This window comes from Drosophila suzukii, unplaced genomic scaffold (genome assembly GCF_043229965.1).
Source record: "Drosophila suzukii unplaced genomic scaffold, CBGP_Dsuzu_IsoJpt1.0 scf_8, whole genome shotgun sequence".
NCBI classification, from domain to species: domain Eukaryota; kingdom Metazoa; phylum Arthropoda; class Insecta; order Diptera; family Drosophilidae; genus Drosophila; species Drosophila suzukii.
The window spans coordinates 2,351,371-2,366,004 of record NW_027255940.1 but is presented as its reverse complement, the minus strand read 5'-3'; positions in this window follow the sequence as shown (position 1 = coordinate 2,366,004).

Here is a 14,634-nt window from a genome sequence, read left to right as displayed (position 1 = left end):
AACTAGGATTTCGATATGGCATACCTTTCTGGGCTTGTGGAATGATTATGTTGTTATCTGCATTTAAATAAATGTAGTCAAAAATATGACCGTTTTCATGTCTTGATTTTAATTTTGCCTTCTTTCCATCTTTAAAGGCCCATAACTTGGCCAAATGAACTCGGACTTCGATATGGCATACCTTTATGGGCTTGTGGAATGATTATGTTGTTATCTGCATTAAAATATATACCTTAAAAGGTAGTAAAAAATATGACCGTTTTTATGTCATTGATTTTAGTTTTGCGAAGGTTTACTGAAATGGGCCTTATTTTCATTTTTAAAAGCCCATAACTTGGTCAAATGAACTCGGATTTCGATATGGTATACCCTTATGGGCTTGTGGATTGATTATTTTGTTATCTGCTTAAAAATATATAACTTTAAAGGTAGTACAAAATACGACCGTTTTTATGTCATTGATTTTAATTTTGCGAAGGTTTAATGAAATGGGCCTTCTTTCGATATGGCATACCTTTATAGGCTTATGGAATGATTTTGTATTTATCTGCATTAAAATATATAACTTTAAAGGTAGTAAAATATATGACCGTTTTTATGTTATTGATTTTAATTTTGTGAAGGTTTAATGAAACGGGCCTTCTTTCCATCTTTAAAAGCCCATAACTTGGTCAAATGAACTCGGATTTCGATATGGTATACGTTTATGGGCTTGTGGAATGATCATGTTGTTATCTGCATTAAAATATATAACTTTTAAGGTAGTAAAAAATATTACCGTTTTTATGTCATTGATTTATATTTTGCGAAGATTTACAGAAATGGGCCTTCTTTCCATCTTTAAAAGCCCATAACTTGGTCAAATGAACTCGGACTTCGATATGGCATACCTTTATGGGCTTGTGGAATGATTATGTTTTTATCTGCTTTAAAATATATAACTTTAAAGCTGTTTGAACTCAGATCTCGACATGGCATACTTTTATGGGCTTGTGAAATGATTATGTTTTTATCTGCATTAAAATATATAACTTTAAAGGTAGTAAAAAATATGTCCGTTTTTATGTCATTGATTTTAATTTTGCGAAGGCTTAATGAAATGGGCCTTCTTTCCATCTTTAAAAGCCAATAACTTGGCCATATGAATTCGGATCTCGATATGGCATACCTTTATAGGCTTATGGAATGATTTTGTTGTTATCTGCATTAAAATATATAACTTTAAAGGTAGTACAATATATGACCGTTTTTATGTCATTGATTTTAATTTTGCGAAGGTTCACTGAAATGGGCCTTCTTTCCATCTTTAAAAGCCCATAACTTGGCCAAATGAACTCGGATTTCGATATGGCATACCGTTATGGGCTTGTGGAATGATTATGTTGTTAGCTGCATTAAAATATATACCTTAAAAGGTAGTAAAAAATATGACCGTTTTTATGTCATTGATTTTAATTTTGCGAAGGTTTACTGAAATGGGCCTTATTTCCATTTTTAAAAGCCCATAACTTGGTCAAATGAACTCGGATTTCGATATGGCATACCTTTATGGGCTTGTGAAATGATTATGTTGTTATCTGCTTTAAAATATATAACTTTAAAGGTAGTACAAAATACGACCGTTTTCATGACATTGATTTTAATTTTGCGAAGGTTTACTGAAATGGGCCTTCTTTCCATCTCTAAAAGCCCATAACTTGGTCAAACGAACTCGGATTTCGATATGGCATACTTTTATGGGCTTATGGAATGATTATTATTTTATCTGCATTAAAATATATAACTTTAAAGGTAGTAAAAAATATGACCGTTTTTATGTCATTGATTTTAATTTTGCGAAGGTTTAATGAAATGGGCGTTCTTTCCATCTTTAAAAGCCCATAACTTGGCCATATGAACTCGGATCTCGATATGGCATACCTTTATAGGCTCATGGAATGATTTTGTATTTATCTGCATTAAAATGTATAACTTTAAAGGTAGTAAAATATATGACCGTTTTTATGTCATTGATTTTAATTTTGCGAAGGTTTAATGAAACGGGCCTTCTTTCCATCTTTAAAAGCCAATAACTTGGTCAAATGAACTCGGATTTCGATATGGTATACGTTTATGGGCTTGTGGAATGATCATGTTGTTATCTGCATTAAAATATATAACTTTTAAGGTAGTAAAAAATATTACCGTTTTTATGTCATTGATTTTTATTTTGCGAAGATTTACAGAAATGGGCCTTCTTTCCATCTTTAAAAGCCCATAACTTGGTCAAATGAACTCGGACTTCGATATGGCATACCTTTATGGGCATGTGGAATGATTATGTTTTTATCTGCTTTAAAATATATAACTTTAAAGTTTTTTGAACTAAGATCTCGACATGGCATACTTCTATGGGCTTGTGAAATGATTTTGTTTTTATCTGCATTAAAATATATAACTTTAAAGGTAATAAAAAATATAACCGTTTTTATGTCATTGATTTTAATTTTGCGAAGATTTAATGAAATGGGCCTTCTTTCCATCTTTAAAAGCCCATAACTTGGCCATATGAATTCGGATCTCGATATGGCATACCTTTATAGGCTAATGGAATGATTTTGTTGTTATCTGCATTAAAATATATAACTTTAAAGGTAGTAAAATATATGACCGTTTTTATGTCATTGATTTTAATTTTGCGAAGGTTCACTGAAATGGGCCTTCTTTCCATCTTTAAAAGCCCATAACTTGGCCAAATGAACTCGGATTTCGATATGGCATACCTTTATGGGCTTGTGGAATGATCTTGTTGTTATCTGCATTAAAATACATAACTTTAAAGGTAGTAAAAATATGACGGTTTTTATGTCATTGATTTTAATTTTGCGAAGGTTTACAGAATTGGGCCTTCATTCCATCTTTAAAAGCCCATAACTTAGTCAAATGAACTCGGATTTCGATATGGCATACCTTTATGGGCTTGTGGAATGATTATGTTGATATCTGCATTAAAATATATATCTTTAAATGTAGTCAAAAATATGACCGTTTTTATGTCTTGATTTTAATTTTGCCTTCTTCCCATCTTTAAAGGCCCATAACTTGGCCAAATGAACTCGGATTTCGATATGGCATACCTTTATGGGCTTGTGGAATGATTATGTTGTTATCTGCATTAAAATATATACCTAAAAAGGTAGTAAAAAATATGACCTTTTTTATGTCATTGATTTTAATTTTGCGAAGGTTTACTGAAATGGGCCTTATTTTCATTTTTAAAAGCCCATAACTTGGTCAAATGAACTCGGATTTCGATATGGCATACCTTTATGGGCTTGTGAAATGATTATGTTGTTATCTGCTTTAAAATATATAACTTTAAAGGTAGTACAAAATACGACCGTTTTCATGACATTGATTTTAATTTTGCGAAGGTTTACTGAAATGGGCCTTCTTTCCATCTCTAAAAGCCCATAACTTGGTCAAACGAACTCGGATTTCGATATGGCATACTTTTATGGGCTTATGGAATGATTATTATTTTATCTGCATTAAAATATATAACTTTAAAGGTAGTAAAAAATATGACCGTTTTTATGTCATTGATTTTAATTTTGCGAAGGTTTAATGAAATGGGCGTTCTTTCCATCTTTAAAAGCCCATAACTTGGCCATATGAACTCGGATCTCGATATGGCATACCTTTATAGGCTCATGGAATGATTTTGTATTTATCTGCATTAAAATGTATAACTTTAAAGGTAGTAAAATATATGACCGTTTTTATGTCATTGATTTTAATTTTGCGAAGGTTTAATGAAACGGGCCTTCTTTCCATCTTTAAAAGCCAATAACTTGGTCAAATGAACTCGGATTTCGATATGGTATACGTTTATGGGCTTGTGGAATGATCATGTTGTTATCTGCATTAAAATATATAACTTTTAAGGTAGTAAAAAATATTACCGTTTTTATGTCATTGATTTTTATTTTGCGAAGATTTACAGAAATGGGCCTTCTTTCCATCTTTAAAAGCCCATAACTTGGTCAAATGAACTCGGACTTCGATATGGCATACCTTTATGGGCATGTGGAATGATTATGTTTTTATCTGCTTTAAAATATATAACTTTAAAGTTTTTTGAACTAAGATCTCGACATGGCATACTTCTATGGGCTTGTGAAATGATTTTGTTTTTATCTGCATTAAAATATATAACTTTAAAGGTAATAAAAAATATAACCGTTTTTATGTCATTGATTTTAATTTTGCGAAGATTTAATGAAATGGGCCTTCTTTCCATCTTTAAAAGCCCATAACTTGGCCATATGAATTCGGATCTCGATATGGCATACCTTTATAGGCTAATGGAATGATTTTGTTGTTATCTGCATTAAAATATATAACTTTAAAGGTAGTAAAATATATGACCGTTTTTATGTCATTGATTTTAATTTTGCGAAGGTTCACTGAAATGGGCCTTCTTTCCATCTTTAAAAGCCCATAACTTGGCCAAATGAACTCGGATTTCGATATGGCATACCTTTATGGGCTTGTGGAATGATCTTGTTGTTATCTGCATTAAAATACATAACTTTAAAGGTAGTAAAAATATGACGGTTTTTATGTCATTGATTTTAATTTTGCGAAGGTTTACAGAATTGGGCCTTCATTCCATCTTTAAAAGCCCATAACTTAGTCAAATGAACTCGGATTTCGATATGGCATACCTTTATGGGCTTGTGGAATGATTATGTTGATATCTGCATTAAAATATATATCTTTAAATGTAGTCAAAAATATGACCGTTTTTATGTCTTGATTTTAATTTTGCCTTCTTCCCATCTTTAAAGGCCCATAACTTGGCCAAATGAACTCGGATTTCGATATGGCATACCTTTATGGGCTTGTGGAATGATTATGTTGTTATCTGCATTAAAATATATACCTAAAAAGGTAGTAAAAAATATGACCTTTTTTATGTCATTGATTTTAATTTTGCGAAGGTTTACTGAAATGGGCCTTATTTTCATTTTTAAAAGCCCATAACTTGGTCAAATGAACTCGGATTTCGATATGGCATACCTTTATGGGCTTGTGAAATGATTATGTTGTTATCTGCTTTAAAATATATAACTTTAAAGGTAGTACAAAATACGACCGTTTTCATGACATTGATTTTAATTTTGCGAAGGTTTACTGAAATGGGCCTTCTTTCCATCTCTAAAAGCCCATAACTTGGTCAAACGAACTCGGATTTCGATATGGCATACTTTTATGGGCTTGTGGAATGATTATTATTTTATCTGCATTAAAGTATATAACTTTAAAGGTAGTAAAAAATATGACCGTTTTTATGTCATTGATTTTAATTTTGCGAAGGTTTAATGAAATGGGCCTTCTTTCCATCTTTAAAACCCCATAACTTCGCCATATGAATTCGGATCTCGATATGGCATACCTTTATAGGCTTATGGAATGATTTTGTATTTATCTGCATTAAAATATATAACTTTAAAGGTAGTAAAATATATGACCGTTTTTATGTCATTGATTTTAATTTTGCGAAGGTTTAATGAAACGGGCCTTCTTTCCATCTGTAAAAGCCAATAACTTGGTCAAATGAACTCGGATTTCGATATGGTATACGTTTATGGGCTTGTGGAATGATCATGTTGTTATCTGCATTAAAATATATACCTAAAAAGGTAGTAAAAAATATGACCTTTTTTATGTCATTGATTTTAATTTTGCGAAGGTTTACTGAAATGGGCCTTATTTTCATTTTTAAAAGCCCATAACTTGGTCAAATGAACTCGGATTTCGATATGGTATACGTTTATGGGCTTGTGGAATGATCATGTTGTTATCTGCATTAAAATATATAACTTTAAAGGTAGTAAAAAATATAACCGTTTTTATGTCATTGATTTTAATTTTGCGAAGGTTTAATGAAATGGGCCTTCTTTCCATCTTTAAAAGCCCATAACTTGGCCATATGAATTCGGATCTCGATATGGCATACCTTTATAGGCTAATGGAATGATTTTGTTGTTATCTGCATTAAAATATATAACTATTAAAGGTAGTAAAATATATGACCGTTTTTATGTCATTGATTTTAATTTTGCGAAGGTTCACTGAAATGGGCCTTCTTTCCATGATTAAAAAGCCCATAACTTGGCCAAATGAACTCGGATTTCGATATGGCATACCTTTATGGGCTTGTGGAATGATCTTGTTGTTATCTGCATTAAAATACATAACTTTAAAGGTAGTAAAAATATGACGGTTTTTATGTCATTGATTTTAATTTTGCGAAGGTTTACAGAATTGGCCTTCTTTCCATCTTTAAAAGCCCATAACTTAGTCAAATGAACTCGGATTTCGATATGGCATACCTTTATGGGCTTGTGGAATGATTATGTTGTTATATGCATTAAAATATATATCTTTAAATGTAGTCAAAAATATGACCGTTTTTATGTCTTGATTTTAATTTTGCCTTCTTCCCATCTTTAAAGGTCCATAACTTGGCCAAATGAACTCGGATTTCGATATGGCATACCTTTATGGGCTTGTGGAATGATTATATAACTTTAAAAATTTTATACCCGTTACTCGTAGAGTAAAAGGGTATACTAGATTCGTCGGAAAGTATGTAACAGGCAGAAGGAAGCGTTTCCGACCCCATAAAGTATATATATTCTTGATCAGGATCACTAGCCGAGTCGATCTAGCCATGTCCGTCTGTCCGTCTGTCTGTCCGGATGAACGCTGAGATCTCGGAAACTATGAGAGCTAGGCTATTGAGATTTGGCGTACAGATTCCTGAGCTTCTTACGCAGCGCAAGTTTGTTTCAGTAGAATGCCACGCCCACTCTAACGCCCACAAACCGTCCAAAACTGTAACTCCTACAGTTTTGATGCTAGATAGAAAATCTTAACTGAAATGTATTGTTCTCATCAATCCTATCGATTGACCTTAAAAAAAGTTTGCCACGCCCACTTAAACGCCCACAAACCGCGAAAACCTGTGACGCCCACAATTTGCATGCTAGATAAAAATTTTAACTGAAATGTATTGGTGTCGTCAATACCTATCGATTGATCCAAAAATGAATTTGCCACGACCACTCTAACGCCCATAACGCTTAAATCTGTCTACCGCCGGTAGGTGGCGCATTTTAATTTCGCTTTGCTGCTTGCACATCTCCATTTCCCTTTGAGTAACGGGTATCTGATAGTCGAGGTACTCGACTATAGCGTTCTTTCTTGTTTGAACTCAGATCTCGACATGGCATACTTTTATGGGCTTGTGAAATGATTTTGTTTTAATCTGTATTTAAATAACTTTAAAGGTAGTAAAAAATATAACCGTTTTTATGTCATTGATTTTAATTTTGCAAAGGTTTACTGAAATGGGCCTTCTTTCCATCTTTAAAAGCCCATAACTTGGTCAAATGAACTCGGATCTCGATATGGCATACCTTTAGGGGCTTGTGGAATGATTTTGTTGTTATCTGCATTAAAATACATAACTTTAAGGGTAGTAAAATTATGACGGTTTTTATGTCATTGATTTTAATTTTGTGAAGGTTTACAGAAATGGGCCTTCTTTCCATATTTAAAAGCCCATAACTTAGTCAAATGAACTCGGATTTCGATATGGCATACCTTTATGGGCTTGTGGAATGATTATGTTGTTATCTGCATTAAAATATATATCTTTAAATGTATTCAAAAATATGACCGTTTTTATGTCTTGATTTTAATTTTGCCTTCTTTCCATCTTTAAAGGCCCATAACTTGGCCAAATGAACTCAGATTTCGATATGGCATACCTTTATGGGCTTGTGGAATGATTATGTTGTTATCTGCATTAAAATATATACCTTAAAAGGTAGTACAAAATATGACCGTTTTTATGTCATTGATTTTAATTTTGCGAAGGTTTACTGAAATGGGCCTTATTCTCATCTTTAAAAGCCAATAACTTAGTCAAATGAACTCGGATTTCGACATGGCATACCTTTATGGGCTTGTGGAATGATTATGTTGTTATCTGCATTAAAATATATATCTTTAAATGTATTCAAAAATATGACCGTTTTTATGTCTTGATTTTAATTTTGCCTTCTTTCCATCTTTAAAGGCCCATAACTTGGCCAAATGAACTCGGATTTTGATATGGCATACCTTTATGGGCTTGTGGAATGATTATGTTGTTATCTGCTTTAAAATATATAACTTTAAAGGTAGTACAAAATATGACCGTTTTTATGTCATTGATTTTAATTTTGCGAAGGTTTAAGGAAATGGGCCTTCTTTCCATCTTAAAAGCCCATAACTTGGCCATATGAATTCGGATCTCGATATGGCATACCTTTATAGGCTTATGGAATTATTTTGTTGTTATCTGCATTAAAATATATATTTTTAAAGGTAGTAAAATATATGACCGTTTTTATGTCATTGATTTTAATTTTGCGAAGGTTTATTGAAACGGGCCTTCTTTCCATCTTTAAAAGCCCATAACTTAGTCAAATGAACTCGGATTTCGATATGGCATACCTTTATGGGCTTGTGGAATGATTATGTTGTTATCTGCATTAAAATATATATCTTTAAATGTATTCAAAAATATGACCGTTTTTATGTCTTGATTTTAATTTTGCCTTCTTTCCATCTTTAAAGGCCCATAACTTGGCCAAATGAACTCGGATTTCGATATGGCATACCTTTATGGGCTTGTGGAATGATTATGTTGTTATCTGCATTAAAATATATATTTTAAAAGGTATTAAAAAATATGACCGTTTTTATGTCATTGATTTTAATTTTGCGAAGGTTTACTGAAATGGGCCTTATTTTCATCTTTAAAAGCCAATAACTTGGTCAAATGAACTCGGATTTCGATATGGCATACCTTTATGGGCTTGTGGAATGATTATGTTGTTATCTGCTTTAAAAATATATAACTTTAAAGGTAGTACAAAATATGACCGTTTTCATGACATTGATTTTAATTTTGCGAAGGTTTACTGAAATGGGCCTTCTTTCCATCTCTAAAAGCCCATAACTTGGTCAAACGAACTCGGCTTTCGATATGGCATACTTTTATGGGCTTGTGGAATGATTATGTTTTTATCTGCATTAAAATATATAACTTTAAAGGTAGTAAAAAATATGACCGTTTTTATGTCATTGATTTTAATTTTGCGAAGGTTTAATGAAATGGGCCTTCTTTCCATCTTTAAAAGCCCATAACTTGGCCAAATGAACTCGGATTTCGATATGGCATACCTTTATGGGCTTGTGGAATGATTTTGTTGTTATCTGCATTAAAATAATAACTTTAAAGGTAGTAAAAATATGACGGTTTTTATGTCATTGATTTCAATTTTGCGAAGGTTTACAGAAATGGGCCTTCTTTCCATCTTTAAAAGCCCATAACTTAGTCAAATGAACTCGGATTTCGATATGGCATACCTTTATGGGCTTGTGGAATGATTATGTTGTTATCTGCATTAAAATATATACCATAAAAGGTAGTAAAACATATGACCGTTTTTATGTCATTGATTTTAATTTTGCGAAGGTTTAATGAAACGGGCATTCTTTCAATCTTAAAAGCCAATAACTTGGTCAAATGAACTCGGATTTCGATATGGTATACGTTTATGGGCTTGTGGAATGATCATGTTGTTATCTGCATTAAAATATATAACTTTTAAGGTAGTAAAAAATATTACCGTTTTTATGTCATTGATTTTTATTTTGCGAAGGTTTACTGAAATGGGCCTTCTTTCCATCTCTAAAAGCCCATAACTTGGTCAAACGAACTCGGCTTTCGATATGGCATACTTTTATGGGCTTGTGGAATGATTATGTTTTTATCTGCATTAAAATATATAACTTTAAAGGTAGTACAAAATATGACCGTTTTTATGTCATTGATTTTAATTTTGCGAAGGTTTAATGAAACGGGCCTTCTTTCCATCTTTAAAAGCCAATAACTTGGTCAAATGAACTCGGATTTCGATATGGTATACGTTAATGGGCTTGTGGAATGATCATGTTGTTATCTGCATTAAAATATATAACTTTTAAGGTAGTAAAAAATATTACCGTTTTTATGTCATTGATTTTTATTTTGCGAAGGTTTACTGAAATGGGCCTTCTTTCCATCTCTAAAAGCCCATAACTTGGTCAAACGAACTCGGCTTTCGATATGGCATACTTTTATGGGCTTTTGGAATGATTATGTTTTTATCTGCATTAAAATATATAACTTTAAAGGTAGTAAAATATATGACCGTTTTTATGTCATTGATTTTAATTTTGCGAAGGTTTAATGAAACGGGCCTTCTTTCCATCTTTAAAAGCCAATAACTTGGTCAAATGAACTCGGATTTCGATATGGTATACGTTTATGGGCTTGTGGAATGATCATGTTGTTATCTGCATTAAAATATATACCTTAAAAGGTAGTACAAAATATGACCGTTTTTATGTCATTGATTTTAATTTTGCGAAGGTTTACTGAAATGGGCCTTATTTTCATCTTTAAAAGCCAATAACTTGGTCAAATGAACTCGGATTTTGATATGGCATACCTTTATGGGCTTGTGGAATGATTATGTTGTTATCTGCATTAAAATATATATTTTAAAAGGTAGTAAAAAATATGACCGTTTTTATGTCATTGATTTTAATTTTGCGAAGGTTTACTGAAATGGGCCTTATTTTCATCTTTAAAAGCCAATAACTTGGTCAAATGAACTCGGATTTCGATATGGCATAGCTTTATGGGCTTGTGGAATGATTATGTTGTTATCTGCTTTAAAATATATAACTTTAAAGGTAGTACAAAATATGACCGTTTTCATGACATTGATTTTAATTTTGCGAAGGTTTACTGAAATGGGCCTTCTTTCCATCTCTAAAAGCCCATAACTTGGTCAAACGAACTCGGCTTTCGATATGGCATACTTTTATGGGCTTGTGGAATGATTATGTTTTTATCTGCATTAAAATATATAACTTTAAAGGTAGTCAAAAATATGACCGTTTTTATGTCATTGATTTTAATTTTGCGAAGGTTTAATGAAATGGGCCTTCTTTCCATCTTTAAAAGCCCATTACTTGGCCAAATGAACTCGGATTTCGATATGGCATACCTTTATGGGCTTGTGGAATGATTTTGTTGTTATCTGCATTGAAATACATAACTTTAAAGGTAGTAAAAATATGACGGTTTTTATGTCATTGATTTCAATTTTGCGAAGGTTTACAGAAATGGGCCTTCTTTCCATCTTTAAAAGCCCATAACTTAGTCAAATGAACTCGGATTTCGATATGGCATACCTTTATGGGCTTGTGGAATGATTATGTTGTTATCTGCATTAAATTATATACCATAAAAGGTAGTAAAAAATATGACCGTTTTTATGTCATTGATTTTAATTTTGCGAAGGTTTACTGAAATGGGCCTTATTTTCATCTTTAAAAGCCCATAACTTGGTCAAATGAACTCGGATTTCGATATGGCATACCTTTATCGGCTTGTGGAATGATTATGTTGTTATCTGCTTTAAAATATATAACTTTAAAGGTAGTACAAAATATGACCGTTTTCATGACATTGATTTTAATTTTGCGAAGGTTTACTGAAATGGGCCTTCTTTCCATCTCTAAAAGCCCATAACTTGGTCAAACGAACTCGGATTTCGATATGGCATACTTTTATGGGCTTGTGGAATGATAATGTTTTTATCTGCATTAAAATATATAACTTTAAAGGTAGTAAAAAATATGACCGTTTTTATGTCATTCATTTTAATTTTTCAAAGTTTTAATGAAATGGGCCTTCTTTCCATCTTAAAAAGCCCATAACTTGGCCATATGAATTCGGATCTCGATATGGCATACCTTTATAGGCTTATGGAATGATTTTGTTTTTATCTGCATTAAAATATATAACTTTAAAGGTAGTAAAATATATGACCGTTTTTATGTCATTGATTTTAATTTTGCGAAGGTTTAATGAAACGGGCCTTCTTTCCATCTTTAAAAGCCCATAACTTGGTCAAATGAACTCGGATTTCGATATGGTATACGTTTATGGGCTTGTGGAATGATCATGTTGTTATCTGCATTAAAATATATAACTTTTAAGGTAGTAAAAAATATTACCGTTTTTATGTCATTGATTTTTATTTTGTGAAGGTTTACAGAAATGGGCCTTCTTTCCATATTTAAAAGCCCATAACTTAGTCAAATGAACTCGGATTTCGATATGGCATACCTTTATGGGCTTGTGGAATGATTATGTTGTTATCTGCATTAAAATATATATCTTTAAATGTATTCAAAAATATGACCGTTTTTATGTCTTGATTTTAATTTTGCCTTCTTTCCATCTTTAAAGGCCCATAACTTGGCCAAATGAACTCAGATTTCGATATGGCATACCTTTATGGGCTTGTGGAATGATTATGTTGTTATCTGCATTAAAATATATACCTTAAAAGGTAGTACAAAATATGACCGTTTTTATGTCATTGATTTTAATTTTGCGAAGGTTTACTGAAATGGGCCTTTTTCTCATCTTTAAAAGCCAATAACTTAGTCAAATGAACTCGGATTTCGACATGGCATACCTTTATGGGCTTGTGGAATGATTATGTTGTTATCTGCATTAAAATATATATCTTTAAATGTATTCAAAAATATGACCGTTTTTATGTCTTGATTTTAATTTTGCCTTCTTTCCATCTTTAAAGGCCCATAACTTGGCCAAATGAACTCGGATTTTGATATGGCATACCTTTATGGGCTTGTGGAATGATTATGTTGTTATCTGCTTTAAAATATATAACTTTAAAGGTAGTACAAAATATGACCGTTTTTATGTCATTGATTTTAATTTTGCGAAGGTTTAAGGAAATGGGCCTTCTTTCCATCTTTAAAAGCCCATAACTTGGCCATATGAATTCGGATCTCGATATGGCATACCTTTATAGGCTTATGGAATTATTTTGTTGTTATCTGCATTAAAATATATATTTTTAAAGGTAGTAAAATATATGACCGTTTTTATGTCATTGATTTTAATTTTGCGAAGTTTTATTGAAACGGGCCTTCTTTCCATCTTTAAAAGCCCATAACTTAGTCAAATGAACTCGGATTTCGATATGGCATACCTTTATGGGCTTGTGGAATGATTATGTTGTTATCTGCATTAAAATATATATCTTTAAATGTATTCAAAAATATGACCGTTTTTATGTCTTGATTTTAATTTTGCCTTCTTTCCATCTTTAAAGGCCCATAACTTGGCCAAATGAACTCGGATTTCGATATGGCATACCTTTATGGGCTTGTGGAATGATTATGTTGTTATCTGCATTAAAATATATATTTTAAAAGGTAGTAAAAAATATGACCGTTTTTATGTCATTGATTTTAATTTTGCGAAGGTTTACTGAAATGGGCCTTATTTTCATCTTTAAAAGCCAATAACTTGGTCAAATGAACTCGGATTTCGATATGGCATACCTTTATGGGCTTGTGGAATGATTATGTTGTTATCTGCTTTAAAATATATAACTTTAAAGGTAGTACAAAATATGACCGTTTTCATGACATTGATTTTAATTTTGCGAAGGTTTACTGAAATGGGCCTTCTTTCCATCTCTAAAAGCCCATAACTTGGTCAAACGAACTCGGCTTTCGATATGGCATACTTTTATGGGCTTGTGGAATGATTATGTTTTTATCTGCATTAAAATATATAACTTTAAAGGTAGTAAAAAATATGACCGTTTTTATGTCATTGATTTTAATTTTGCGAAGGTTTAATGAAATGGGCCTTCTTTCCATCTTTAAAAGCCCATAACTTGGCCAAATGAACTCGGATTTCGATATGGCATACCTTTATGGGCTTGTGGAATGATTTTGTTGTTATCTGCATTAAAATACATAACTTTAAAGGTAGTAAAAATATGACGGTTTTTATGTCATTGATTTCAATTTTGCGAAGGTTTACAGAAATGGGCCTTCTTTCCATCTTTAAAAGCCCATAACTTAGTCAAATGAACTCGGATTTCGATATGGCATACCTTTATGGGCTTGTGGAATGATTATGTTGTTATCTGCATTAAAATATATACCATAAAAGGTAGTAAAACATATGACTGTTTTTATGTCATTGATTTTAATTTTGCGAAGGTTTAATGAAACGGGCCTTCTTTCAATCTTTAAAAGCCAAAAACTTGGTCAAATGAACTCGGATTTCGATATGGTATACGTTTATGGGCTTGTGGAATGATCATGTTGTTATCTGCATTAAAATATATAACTTTTAAGGTAGTAAAAAATGTTACCGTTTTTATGTCATTGATTTTTATTTTGCGAAGGTTTACTGAAATGGGCCTTCTTTCCATCTCTAAAAGCCCATAACTTGGTCAAACGAACTCGGCTTTCGATATGGCATACTTTTATTGGCTTGTGGAATGATTATGTTTTTATCTGCATTAAAATATATAACTTTAAAGGTAGTACAAAATATGACCGTTTTTATGTCATTGATTTTAATTTTGCGAAGGTTTAATGAAACGGGCCTTCTTTCCATCTTTAAAAGCCAATAAC